This window comes from Coregonus clupeaformis, unplaced genomic scaffold (genome assembly GCF_020615455.1).
Source record: "Coregonus clupeaformis isolate EN_2021a unplaced genomic scaffold, ASM2061545v1 scaf2694, whole genome shotgun sequence".
NCBI lineage: Eukaryota > Metazoa > Chordata > Actinopteri > Salmoniformes > Salmonidae > Coregonus > Coregonus clupeaformis.
Window position 1 is genome coordinate 51,181 of NW_025536148.1, and position 13,792 is coordinate 64,972.

General features: G+C 41.1%; 1 pseudogene; it reads left to right on the forward strand.

The window, feature by feature from the left end:
- Positions 1 to 7,253: 7,253 nt before the first annotated feature.
- Positions 7,254 to 8,176, forward strand: LOC121531471 (annotated as a pseudogene).
- Positions 8,177 to 13,792: the final 5,616 nt, after the last annotated feature.

Genomic DNA, 13,792 nt, shown 5'->3' on the forward strand with positions numbered 1-13,792 from the left:
ATTGCTTTAAAGCACATTTCTGCAGCATTAGTAAAGATGTGATCAATACATGTTGATGATTTCATTCCTGTGCTGTTTGTAACTACCCTGGTAGGTTGACTGATAACCTGAACCAGGTTGCAGGCACTGGTTATAGCTTGAAGCTTTTTCTTCAGTGGGCAGCTTGATGAAAGCCAGTCAATATTGAAATCACCCAGAAAATATACCTCTCTGTTGATATCTCATACATTATCAAGCATTTCACACGTTATCCAGATACTGACTGTTAGCACTTGGTGGTCTATAGCAGCTTCCCACCAGAATGGGCTTTAGGTGAGGCAGATTAACCTGTAGCCATATTCCTTCAACAGTATTTAATATGAGATCCTCTCTAAGCTTTACAGGAATGTGGTTAGGAATACAGACCGCAACACCTCCACCGTTGGCATTTCTGTATTTTCTGCAGATGTTATTACCATGTATTGCTACCACTGTATCATGAAAGGAATTATCTAAGTGAGTTTCAGAGATTAATGTATTAATGTAATCTGTTACTAGCAAGTTATTGACTTCATGAACCTTGTATTTTAGGTTACATATGTTAATATGAGCTATTTTCAGCACTTTTCTGGGATGCTTGATTGTTTTTATTGCTTTACTGGGAAGCTTATCCGAAGTAGACATGCCCATGTTATTTATATTTGAGCTGATAGTGCAGGGTGAGCTGCACACAGTGGACTTCCTACTAGGGCACACCGTCTCAGTGCTAACAGTATTACTCTGGTTCATAGGCTCATGATTACTGTATACAATAGCTGTAGGATCAGCCGAGGCATTCAGGACAGTTAGGGGGACATAAAGTAAGGTACTTACATTGTGTCTGCCAACGCCCCTGGGATAATGTACATTTGCTGCAGCGTTATGACATCTCAGTGACACAATGGTAAGGATTAACTCAGCTGGTCTTGGGTCACTGATAAATCATTGTCAACGCAGCCTTGAAATGGGTGGACAGGAGCCAACATTATTTGGATGGACTCCGTCATTGTCTCTAACCTAACCTCTCTCTAATATCTCTGTCTCTAACCTCTCTGTCTAATCTCTCTGTCTCTAACCTAACCTCTCTCTAATATCTCTCTCTCTAAACTCTCTGTCTCTCTAACCTCTCTAATCTCTCTGTATCTCTAACCTCTCTCTCATCTGTCTGTCTCTCTAACCTCTCTCTCTAACCTCTCTCTCTAACCTCTCTCTATAGCCTCTCTCTATAACCTCTCTCTATAGCCTCTCTCTCTATAACCTCTCTCTCTATAACCTCTCTCTCTATAACCTCTCTCTCCTTTCTGTCTCTTTAACCGCTCTCTCCAATCTCTCTCCAATCTCTCTAACCTCTGTCTCTAATCTCTCTCTCTCTCTACATTTAAGTCATTTAGCAGACGCTCTTATCCAGAGCGAATTACAGGAGCAAGTAGGGTTAAGTGCCTTGCTCAAGGGCACATCGACAGATTTTTCACCTAGTTGGCTCGGGGATTAGAACCAGCGACCTTTCGGTTACTGGCACAACGCTCTTAACCACTAAGCTACCTGCCTCCTCTAACCTCTTGCTCTCTCTCTCTAATCTGTGTCTTTCTAACTTCTCTCTCTAATCTCTCTGTCTCTCTAACCTCTCTCTCTCTCTCTCTCTCTCTCTCTCTCTCTAGCCTCTCTCTAATCTCTGTGTCTTTCTAATTTCTCTATATAATCTCTCTGTCTCTCTAACCTCTCTCTAATATTTCTCTATGTAGCCTCTCTAATCTCTCTAATCGCTCTGTTTTAACCTCTCTCTCTAATCTATCTGTCTCTCTAAACTCTCTCTCTAATCTATGTCTCTCTCACCTCTCTCTCTCTAACCATTCTAATCTCTCTGTTTCTCTAACCTCTCTCTTATCTCTCTGTCTCTCTAACCTCTCTCTCTAACCTCCCTCTCTAATCTATGTCTCTCTAACAGTTATCTCTAACCTCTCTATCTGTAATCTTGCTCTCTAATCTCTCTAACCTCTCTCTAATTTCGCTAACCACTCTCTCTAACCTCCGTCTCTATAACCTCTCTCTCCAATCTCTCTAACCTCTCTCTAATCTCTCTAACCTCTCTCTCTAACCGCTGTCTCTAATCTCTGTCTCTCTAACCTCTCTGCCCTCTCACTCTAACCTCTCTTTAATCTCTCTCTCTCTCTAATCTCTGTCTCTCTAATCCCTCTCTCTAATCTAGCGGTCTCTCTAACCTCTCTCTCTCTCTAATCTCTCTAAACTCTCTCTCTACCTCTCTAACCTTCACTGCCCTTCAGCCTCCCTCAGTCCCACTGCCACGCTGTCTCTAACCTCTCATAGTCCTCCACAAGCCACTCCGGCTGGCTGTTGTCTACCAACCCTCACTGCCCTCTCCTCTCACCTCTCACCTCTCACCTCTCACCTCCACAACAGTAAACTGATCTGCAAACAGCTCGGGTCAACAACATTCAGGAGGTATTCCAACCTGGACTCAGGGGTAGACGTTAACATAGTAAACGTACAACCGGGGACACTCCAATTAGTATGATATGTTACGTTTCGTATGGTGTGCATTACTTTGTTGCAAAGTAGATAAAAAGTAGTAAGTAGTCGCAAAAATATAATTAATTAATTACTAATAACTAATTCATTAATTAGCAAAAATGGTCCATGATGAGTTTCAAATACGCAACCTTTGGGTTGATAGATGATGTTTGTTTTTGCCTTAAGTAACCCTCTTTCTTATGTAACCGTACCAAATGTAACATACCTATGTTACGTTTGGTCAATGAGACCAGGCTGGGTATTCTGCTGTAGACAAACACTGACTCACAGGCTACTGGATATTATCATGAAGCATTACCGTATCAAAATGTCATCATAACGTTATAATGTAATGTAGTACTGCACAGTGTTCTGACACATCTTGCGAAATAGATAGACCACCGTTGGCTGTATAGAAAAATCATGAAAAATGTGAAATATGTTTCTGCACATTCCAAGAATGTTATTCATTTTATGATATCCTTATAAAAAAAAAAAAACTGCATCTTATTGAGTGAAAGGTATACAGTTCTCTGCAATGAAGTGGCATACAGCATCAGCCATAGACATTGCATCATGGTACAAGTTAGGCATCTTACATTGATACAGATTATAAAGGATTATTGGGAAATCAAATGGCATGCTGTTTCTAAGCGTTCTGGGTGTCTCTGTCCTGGGCTGGTCCCAGACAATAAATGGACGTCAGGGTATCAGTGTAGGTGGTGAGGCCTTGGATAATACCATAATATTTATTGAGTCTATGGAAAATACCATTATATTTATATTTTTATAATACACATTCCATATGACTGAATAAACTCATTATATTATTCCTTTAAAAATAATATGTTGTATAAACTATGACAAAACATTTGGTTTTGTTTTTCAATCGATAAAAGGGAATACATATATTAGGCATACAGCACCAGTCAAAGGTTGGACACACCTACTGATTCAAGGGTTTTTTCTTTATTTTGACTATTTCCTTCATTGTAGAATAATAGTGAAGACATCAAAACTATGAAATAACACATATGGAATCATGAAGTAACCAAAGAAAGTGTTAAACAAATCAAAATATAATTTAAATTTGAGATTCTTCAAATAGCCACCCTTTGCCTTGATGACAGCTTTGCACACTTGGCATTCCCTCAACCAGCTTCACCTGGAATGCTTTCCAACAGTCTTGACGGAGTTCCCACATATGCTGAGTACTTGTTGGCTGCTTTTCCTTCACTCTGCCGTCCGACTCATCCCAAACCATCTCAATTGGGTTGAGGTCGGGGGATTGTGGAGGCCAGGTCATCTGATGCAGCACTCCATCACTCTCCTTCTTGGTCAAATAGCCCTTACACAGCCTGGAGGTGTGTTGGGTCATTGTCCTGTTGAAAAACAAATGATAGTCCCACTAAACCCAAACCAGATGGGATGGCATATCGCTGTAGAATGCTGTGGTAGCCATGCTGGTTAAGTGTGCCTTGAATTCTAAATAAATCACAGACAGTGTCACCAGCAAAGCACCCCCACTCCATAACACCTCCTCCTCCATGCGGAAATCATCCGTTCACCCACACCGCGTCTCACAAAGACACGGCGGTTGGAACTAAAAATCTCCAATTTGGACTCTAGACCAAATGACACATTTCCACCGGTCTAATGTCCATTGCTCGTGTTTCTTGGCCCAAGCAGGTCTCTTCTTCTTATTGGTGTCCTTTAGTAGTGGTTTCTTTGCAGCAATCCGACTATGAAGGCCTGATTCACACCATCCCCTCTGAACAGTTGATGTTGAGATGTGTCTGTGACTTGAACTCAGTGAAGCATTTATTTGGGCTGCAATTTCTGAGGCTGGTAACTCTAATGAACTTATCCTCTGCAGCAGGGTAACTCTGGGTCTTCCATTCCTGTGCGGTCCTCATGAGCCAGTTTCATCATAGCGCTTGATGGTTTTTGCGACTGTACTTGAAGAAACTTTCAAAGTTCATGAAATGTTCCGTATAGACTGACTTTCATGTCTTAAAGTAATGATGGACTGTCGTTTCTCTTTGCTTATTTGAGTTGTTCTTGACATAATATGGACTTGGTCTTTTACCAAATAGGGCTATCTTCTGTATACCCCCCTACCTTGTCACAACACAACTGATTGGCTCAAACGCATTAAGAAGGAAAGAAATTCCACAAATGAACTTTTAAGAAGGCCCACCTGTTAATTAAAATGCATTCCAGGTGACTACCTCATGAAGCTGGTTGAGAGAATGCCAAGAGTGTGCAAACTTTTGATTTGTTTAGTACTTTTTGTGGTTACAACATGATTCCATATGTGGTATTTCATAGTTTTAATGTCTTCACTATTATTCTACAATGTAAAAAAAGTTGTCAAAATAAAAAGAAAAACCCTTGAATGAGTAGGCGTGTTCAAACTTTTGACTGGTAGTGTATGTAAATAAATAAATACATGACAGCTCAATGACAGCTCAATGACAGCTCAATTGGTAGAGCACGGCGCTTGTAACACCAGGGTAGTGGGTTCGATCCCCGGGACCACCCATACGTAAAAAATGTATGCGCACGTGACTGTAAGTCGCTTTGGATAAAAGCGTCTGCTAAACGCCATATTATTATTATTATTAACTTATTTTAACAGCTACAGTGCCTTTATGATTGAAGTATGCCCACTACAGTAGCCAAAAGGAGCTTCTGAAAACGGTTTGTGAGGTTCTGAAAATGGTTTTAAACTGTGTTTGTCTCTTTTAATGTCAGTGCATGTGTTAATGTCATTATGCATTTTTTCATTTTTACAACTGTAGTAACATTTCAAAGCTGTCTCCTCATTTACAGTTTCTATTCCTGCTACTCATAAAAGGAACCAAACCACAACAGTTTGACATCTAGTTCAGCCAATTTAAAATGGCATTGAAACACAGGCACGCACACACACACATACACACACACACGCACGCACGCACGCACGCACACACACACACACACTATAAAAATAAGAAATGTCTGACATTTTATGAAAACTGACAGTTAGATGAGAAAACAACATAGCTATTCTTGCATGATAAAAAAATAATGCATTTGAAGTTATTCATATGAACTTCATTAAAAGTTGGGCAGCAGTTGAGTTATAGGTTCTTCTGCAAAACAAGTCGACTGACTAACTGACTCCACACACACAAGGCAGCTTGTTGGCCAGAGAAATGTTATCGGGTCTCGTTTAAAAATAAGAAGAGAAGGATTCTAGTCAACTACTCTGAAGTGATCTTTTGAATAAATCAGCCTATATATTAGCATATTGAGTTTTTGACACTGTCCACTTCCACTGTAAGCTATATAGAAGAAGAATGCCACTGAGCATAAGACTACTGTGTGAAACCATGGCTGTACTCAATAGGCTATTGATCAAGCTTTTTTCCTCAACTTTGAAGTTTAATAAATAAATACAAATCACAATAGATGCATTGTTGAAAAAGTGAGTGTATCATCATGCATTCTTATTTATTCTAAATATTATTAGAATAAATATTTTACAAAGTTTGCAGCAAATGCAATAATATATTTGGGGAAGAATCGTAAATGCATGTATAAAATCATCCCAAAAGGTATTCTAGAGCATCAATCAGAGCACGCAATCAACTGTCCCATGTTTCTTTCACTCACCCTCTTCAAAGTAACTCTTCTATCCAGACCGTTACCGTTCTCTCGAGTCGTCTCTTTGCTCCTCAGTGCGTTCTATATTCATGCTTTTCTAGCCTAGCCTAGCCTACGGTCTGTCGCCGAACACAGTGGGTAGATCGGGCAATGCATCTCTGTCTCTGAAAACCTGTACCACAGTCGCTGCTGTCCCGCGGATAGAAGGGACGTTTATGATCAGTCATGCTGGACTGGGTGGGAATGTTATGCTGCGTTCTTCTTCGCCCTCTCTCTCCCTGCACTCCTCCTCTCTCCCTGCAACTCGTTCGTGCGCAAGACTGCAATTAGCTAGATGCTTAAGTGGAAGTGCATTAATTGGCCCAGCCAATGTGTAGTTTTATTTATTGCAATTGCTCGAGTGAATTCACTGAAAGTTACACAATACAGTGACTAGATTTAGATTTGACTAGATTTAGATTTGAATAGATTTGTTATTCTAAAATCTACACACATATTCAGTAATAAATACAAATGTTAAAGTGAAAACTCACATGGGAAAACAATTTTATTCTTGAAGGACAATACATGTGTTCTATTCTATTATATCGGGCAGGTTGTACGATTTACAGAACTTTTATTTTGAATTTATTAGCTTTTATTTTGAAGTGACTGTGACGCGTTCCCCCATACCCGAAAGTTCACTCCACAACACCACCTTGTGGGGTGTCCACTAATTACCACAGCCACAAAGTCTGGCTATATATCTAAAAAATTCATGAAAACTAAAATTTGCTTTTTGTTAGGCATAAGGTTAGCAGTGTGGTTAAGGTTAGATTTAAGTTTAAGAAGATAAATTGTAGAAATAGGTGGGGCTTATGACTTTGTGGCTGTGGTAACTAGTAACAACCCAACTTGTGGGGGAAAGAAGAGAGAAAGAGGTTTAAAACACAAAACGTTTCATAACAAACTTTAACATCATTTCAAACAACGTTTTAACATTTCCAAAGACAAAAATGTGAACACCACGACACCAGGACCTCACGTGCAGATATTCTGAGAGCAGATAGCGCCACATGGAGGCTGTTCTAAAGAATATGGACAGGACCGCGGCGCTACTCGCCTTGTCGCAGACTGGGGACAAACCCAGGACAGAGCCCTCCAATGGACTCAGCGCGAACACCTCTACACAAGGTTCAGCACAAACCCAGCCATCATAGAGATCTTGGAAAAACAACTACAGGCAACCAACGAAAGCTTACGAACAATTTTTCAAGTATACATAGATATCACGTTCTCTGACCTGTCGCAGTGTCAACACTTGCTGCTCGTTGGGGTAACAAAATAAATTGAAGGATGCCACCCGATCATTGCACTGAGCTCATTGAAATTAAAATCAGCATGTAAAGTCTTGAGTGCCATTCATTTGAAACGCGGTACATCATTTCCTGGTCCTGATGCTGACGTGATGTGCATGACACGGAGAGAGATATTGGATATCCTACACTCCCTAGAGACTGGTGGGTCCAAGGTGGACCTAGCAGAGAAGTTATTGGACTCCAGCTTACAAACCTCGGGTGGATTTGAAAACTTCTCTGGGGTCGTTGCTGCTGCTCTCCCGTCTAAGAAAAACAACAACAAAAACAACAACAACAACAACAACAACAATTACTCTAGCATATGTGTTCCATGTTGCCCATTGTTCTTTTGATGGACCTCTCCCAGCAGTCTGTAAAGTTCAGGGTTGCCTACCGTGACATGTTGAAAAAGTGGAGGCTCACAGTTGGAGTATGACATGGATAAAGGAGAGTGGGTTCAAATGTATGCCACCAACGGGGTGTCTTTCAAGACACTGGCTGGCCATTATACAGCAGGTCACTACCAGGGGGCTTGTCTGTCACCGAAAGAGGGCGTTGAGAGAGAACTGACTACACCAAAGGTTGTGGATGGGGACTTTGATGTTAGAGGGCTAAGCTTATGGACTGTCCCCCCTTTCTGAGCTTCAATGACTCTTTTAGAAGTGTGACATGTCAATGGCATCACATGGGCGGCAGGTAGCTTAGTGGTTAAGAGCGTTGTGCCAGTAACCGAAAGGTCGCTGGTTCTAATCCCCGAGCCGACTAGGTGAAAAATCTGTCGATGTGCACTTGAGCAAGGCACTTAACCCTAATTGCACCTGTAAGTCGCTCTGGATAAGAGCGTCTGCTAAATGACCAATTTATTTATTTTTAATTTATTGTCAGTGTTGTTCCAAATACCTTTGACCTTCTTATGGTAGATACCATTGAATTAAATTAATTTGTGGGAGGATACAGTTGTTTTTTTCAGTTATTCTGATATTCATATCATTTTTATCATAATTAAAATTACTTTATTTCTTTACACTGATGTCTGCGTTTTGATTTCAAGGCTTCAATATGACTTTTACATCTCATTGTATTCTTTTGGACAAACTGAACACCCAACCTGGTCCCAGATCTGTCAGTTCATATCCAGGACATCTAGGACCAGGCTACTGAACACCCAACCTGGTCCCAGATCTGTCAGTTCATATCCAGGACATCTAGGACCAGGCTACTGAACACCCAACCTGGTCCCAGATCTGTCAGTTCATATCCAGGACATCTAGGACCAGGCTACTGAACACCCAACCTGGTCCCAGATCTGTCAGTTCATATCCAGGACATCTAGGACCAGGTTACTGAACACCAGAGGTGGGACAAAGTCATTGTTATGCAAGTCACAAGTAAGTCTCAAGTCTTTGCCCTCGAGTCCCGAGTCAAGTCGAGTCAAAGATGAGGCAAGTCCCAAGTCGAGTCAAAAGTCAAAGCCATCAAGTCTCAAGTCGAGTCCAAAGTCCTACCATTTTAGTTTCGAGTCATTTCAAGTCCTCTTACCACAGAAATAAAATGTATACAAATCATGTATGTCTGTAAGATTTGTATTTATTTAAACCTTTTTATACAATAACATTAATCAAATACAGCAAAAAACATAACATTTAATTTTCACAAAAAAAATGCTTGTATTTGAACAGCATATTGCACTAGAACAATGCAGAGAGAGAGAGAGAGAGAGAGAGAGAGAGAGAGAGAGAGAGAGAAGGGGGAGAGAGAGAGAGAGAGAGAGAGAGAGAGAGAGAGAGAGAGAGAGAGAGAGAGAGAGAGAGAGAGAGAGAGAGAGAGAGAGAGAGAGAGAGAGAGAAAATGGTTTACGGGGAAGGACAAACACCAAAGCTCTGGAAGTAAAAACAGTGTGGGAACCTGCACTGCAAATGAACAGATCTTACTCCATGTGAAACTCCTACCACAGGAGAGAGAGAGCTGTGTGGACAGGTGATGAGCAGAGAGTGAGTGTGTGTGCGCGCATGCGTGCTGTGGACAGGTGGAGGGAGGCCCCTATACTGCATTGCATTTGCCAAAGATCAAATTGGCCAAAAGTCTGTCAGTCATTTGTGCACGATGGGGACGCAGAATGATGCCACCATGGCTGAAAACTTCGCTCCACTGGAGCACTAGAAGCAGGCACTGCCAAGACTCGGATGGCTACTTGAAAGAGTGAAGGAAGAGTCTTACTGTTCAGTGCCCAGAACAAAGAGCATTCTGTCCTTCTGCCATGTCAATGTAGTGACTTAGCTGTACTGCTGGTGGGGGTCCCAACATCCCTTTTCTGCCTCTTATGGTATGCAGCAAACAGCCCTTCTCCTTCCATGTCCTCTAGTTCTTCTTCAGCAGGCACCCGGCACAGGCTGCTCTGTCTCTGCAGCATCTTGCAGGATCAATTCTAAAAATAAAAATAAAAACGTGTCACAACAGCAGAAACAAAAGAGCCCTTATTTCTGATGTTGATGATACTGTTCAAGACTGAATTTTTTTATTATTGTTAAAGTCAGATTAATATCACATTAGATCCTATATCGATTAAGATCAAATTATTGTACGTTGCATTTAAGTTGCATTGCAAGTCAATAATATTAACCTTTAACTCGTTAGTGCCACCTCTGCCTTGATGTCACGGTTGACCAGCACATGGGGCTCAATCCACAGCAGACAAAAGGCTGGATCCAAGGCAGCTGCTTTCAGGTAGACTGTGTCTGAAAAGGGGGCAGTGATCCCTTCTTGAGACTGGGCCATTTTTACATTAATGAAGATCCCAGAAATCTTTTTTTCAGGGATGCCTGCAGACCTCTGACCAGGCCACTCAGGAAACGAACTTGAGGCTTCAGCTTCTCAAGATGGTGATTGAGGGACAAGATGGATGGAACAACTGCACTGATTGTAATGACTTTCTCCCCCTGTGTCAAATCAGTTGCTTCTCCGAACGGTTTTAAGATGTCCACCAACTCCTTCAGCAGATTCCACTCTCGTGGTGTGAATGACAGTTCTTTATGCCCGGCCTTCTCAAGAACTGCGCAGAGCTTTTGCTGATCACAATGAAGTACTGCTTTTACCTGCCGCAGTGTGGAATTCCACCTCGTGCTCACTGCAGCAGGGATGCCTCTGTGCTCCCCAAATTCACCATCGAAGATGTCTTTAAACGTTGTGCTTGTGTGGAGCAGGGAGCTAAGTTTTGATAACTTGGAGAGAGAAGGACATGCCGCTTTTGTTTCTTTCAAACCGTCTCCCACAACCAGCTGCAATGTGTGCAAAACACTGCAGGCGCTGTTTCTTTTGCCATAGCAGCATCGACGGTTTGCTGGTCTTCTTGGGTTAAGTCATGCCATAGCTCAGGATCATCAAGATTATCTCCAGCATCTTCATCTTCCTCCTGTTCGCTGGGAAGCAGACTGTAAATGCCTCTGCGCATGTTAGCAGCATTGTCACTAATTATATAGTCCAATTTAGCTTTGATGTTGTATTCATCACATATTGCCTCAAATTGGTACAGATTCAGCTCTGCTGTGTGAGAGCCTTTGAAGCGGTTGCAGGCCAAGAGATTAGTCTTTAGCTGTACCCTCTCTGCATCTCGCTCCATCCAGTGCACAGTGACATCAAGGAATCCCCTCATCTTTCGATCAGACCAAATGTCCACAGTGACTGAAACATGGTCAGTGTTGCTCAATTGAGTTTTTTAACTTTGACCGTCTCTCCTCAGCAAGGCTCTCTGTTTTTGTGGTCAGCGTTCGGCGACATACTGGGGTATACTTGCTGTCCAGCACAGCCAGAAAGTGACGAAAGCTCTTATTTTCCACAATAGACAGAGGGAAATTGCAATCAATAATCCAAGTCAGACAGTATCGCATTGGAGATGGCCTTCTGCTGTGGGTGGGTCAGGCTGTAACGCCCTACACGAGTGTCAAGGAATTGTGAGATTGAAGGCTGTTGTGGTTCATCTACGATGATTTTGTTCATCTGGTATTCTTCATACCTGTAACAGAGAAGAATATGAAACAGATGTCAGAAAATCCTTTACAGCCACACATGTTGTATTTGAAACTACTCTTTACTCATATCAATGTTGTTGTGTTAATATTCATTGCCTATTGTACACTACGGTTTACGATAATACATTTCCAGTTTCAGTGTATGCAATATTAAGAATATTTTCACTGCTTCAAAATTCATAAGAAAGCCCTTTCCCTCAAGAAACTGAAGTCATATGCTTTATAGCAGTGGTTTTCAAAGTGGGGACCGGGGACCCTTGGGTGCCGCGAGGGGTTCTAGGGGGCCATGGCAAGTTGGCATGAAAAGTATGAAAAACAAAATAATTGAATAAATTAAATAACTAAAGTAAACCAAATTAAACCAAAAATAAGCTAAACAATATTCCCATTAGTTAAGAACTGCACTATAATAATCTATTGCATCTCTGAGCATTACTACTATAATCGTTATTATTTTATTATATACTGTATATATCCCAGTGGTGCGGCTGCCTCACAGACCTACTGTAGACTACGGTAGCACTCTGTCCATGCGCTGTCTGCTGTTTGGGCATGATATGAAGGGAAGGCTAATGGTGGATCTACTGTGACTGTGTTATCATTTTCCTCTTTACAATGTATACGTCTTACTATGTTTCCTGTTGTACTTGGATGGGTTTAGGATGCACCAACTACATCCGAGTTGTGAAAGGGGGTGCATTCATTGTTTAATTGTGATATTTTGTCTTCAGCGACAGTTCTGCTTAGTTGTGATTAACCAAAATTACATAAACGACCTCAATGAGGCAGCACACCAGCAACTCTGAAACTGAATTCTAAAACGCTTAACGTGAAAACGCTAACGTTGCTTAATGCTTAATATACTAAGACAGTAATATTATAAGACCAAACTCTGCAAATATCATATTAATAAAGCATACTATGTACAAAACATCAGATGAGCCCAGAATATGAAACGCAAACACGTTTTAACACGTGCGTTTTCCTCCCATAGAAAAACCATTATAAGAAAAGGCAAGTGTCTTATGTACTAAGACAGTGTTATTAAAAGACCAAACTAAGTAAATATCATATCAATAAAGTATACTATGTACAAAACATCAGATGAGCCCAGAATACATAGTAGCCTACATAAGACATGTTAAGCCTTTTCTTATAATGGTTTTCTATGGGAGGAAAACACTTAACGTGTTGTTAAACGTGTTTGCGTTCATATTCTGGCCTCATCTGATGTTTTGTACATTTAGTATACTTTATTAATATGATATTTATAGTTTGGTCTTTTAATATTACTGTCTCAGTATATTAAGACACGTTAAGCCTTTTCTTATAATAGTTTTCTATGGGAGGAAAACGTAACGTGTTATTAAACGTGTTTGCGTTCATATTCTGGGCTCATCTGATGTTTTGTACATAGTATACTTTATTAATATGATATTTACAGAGTTTGGTCTTTTAATAACACTGTCTTAGTACATTAAAGAACGTTAAGCGTTTTTCACGAAAGCGTTTTAGAATGTCCATATAATAGCAGTTCAAAAATCCATATTTTTGTAAGCATGAACCAGCAAGGGAGACGTGCGTTTGTCTCGTTGATTCAGTAAATATGCAGCAGCTAGCTAGTAAGTTACGGTACATCCGATAAGGTGCGTAGCATTCGTTCAAAACTTACCTTTCTTTGTGCAACTTCAGGTGTCGAACAAAGTTGGACGTTGTGGCAGCTCCGTCTGTAATCTTCGATCCGCATGTTTTGCAGATTGCAACTCGTTTTTGTCGACTACCCGTAATTTTTATAGCAAACCAAACTATCTTCGGTATCATTTTGACAACTGGCGCGTTGTTGTTGATGTGCTTCATTGGTTGTCTTGCAATGTGCCTGCTTAGATGCTGTCGAATCAAAACAACGTGGGACTACAGTGATTGGATAACGTGCAGGCAGCGCGCGCTCTCTGTATGCATACAGGTGGATGGTGCAAACATTTTTTCGCAGATGCAGATAAACGGAGAGCGGGCGCGGCCGTGTGAAATTTTTTTTCCCCAGTTTTCATGGGAACTAGCAAGTCTTCTCGAGTCATAAGGCGCAAGTCCAAGTGAAGTCACGAGTCATTGATGTTAAAGTCCAAGTCGAGTTGCAAGTCTTTGTACATTTTGTCGAGTCGAGTCTGAAGTTCATCAAATTCATGACTCGAGTCTGACTCGAGTCCAAGTCACATGACTCGAGTCACACCTCTG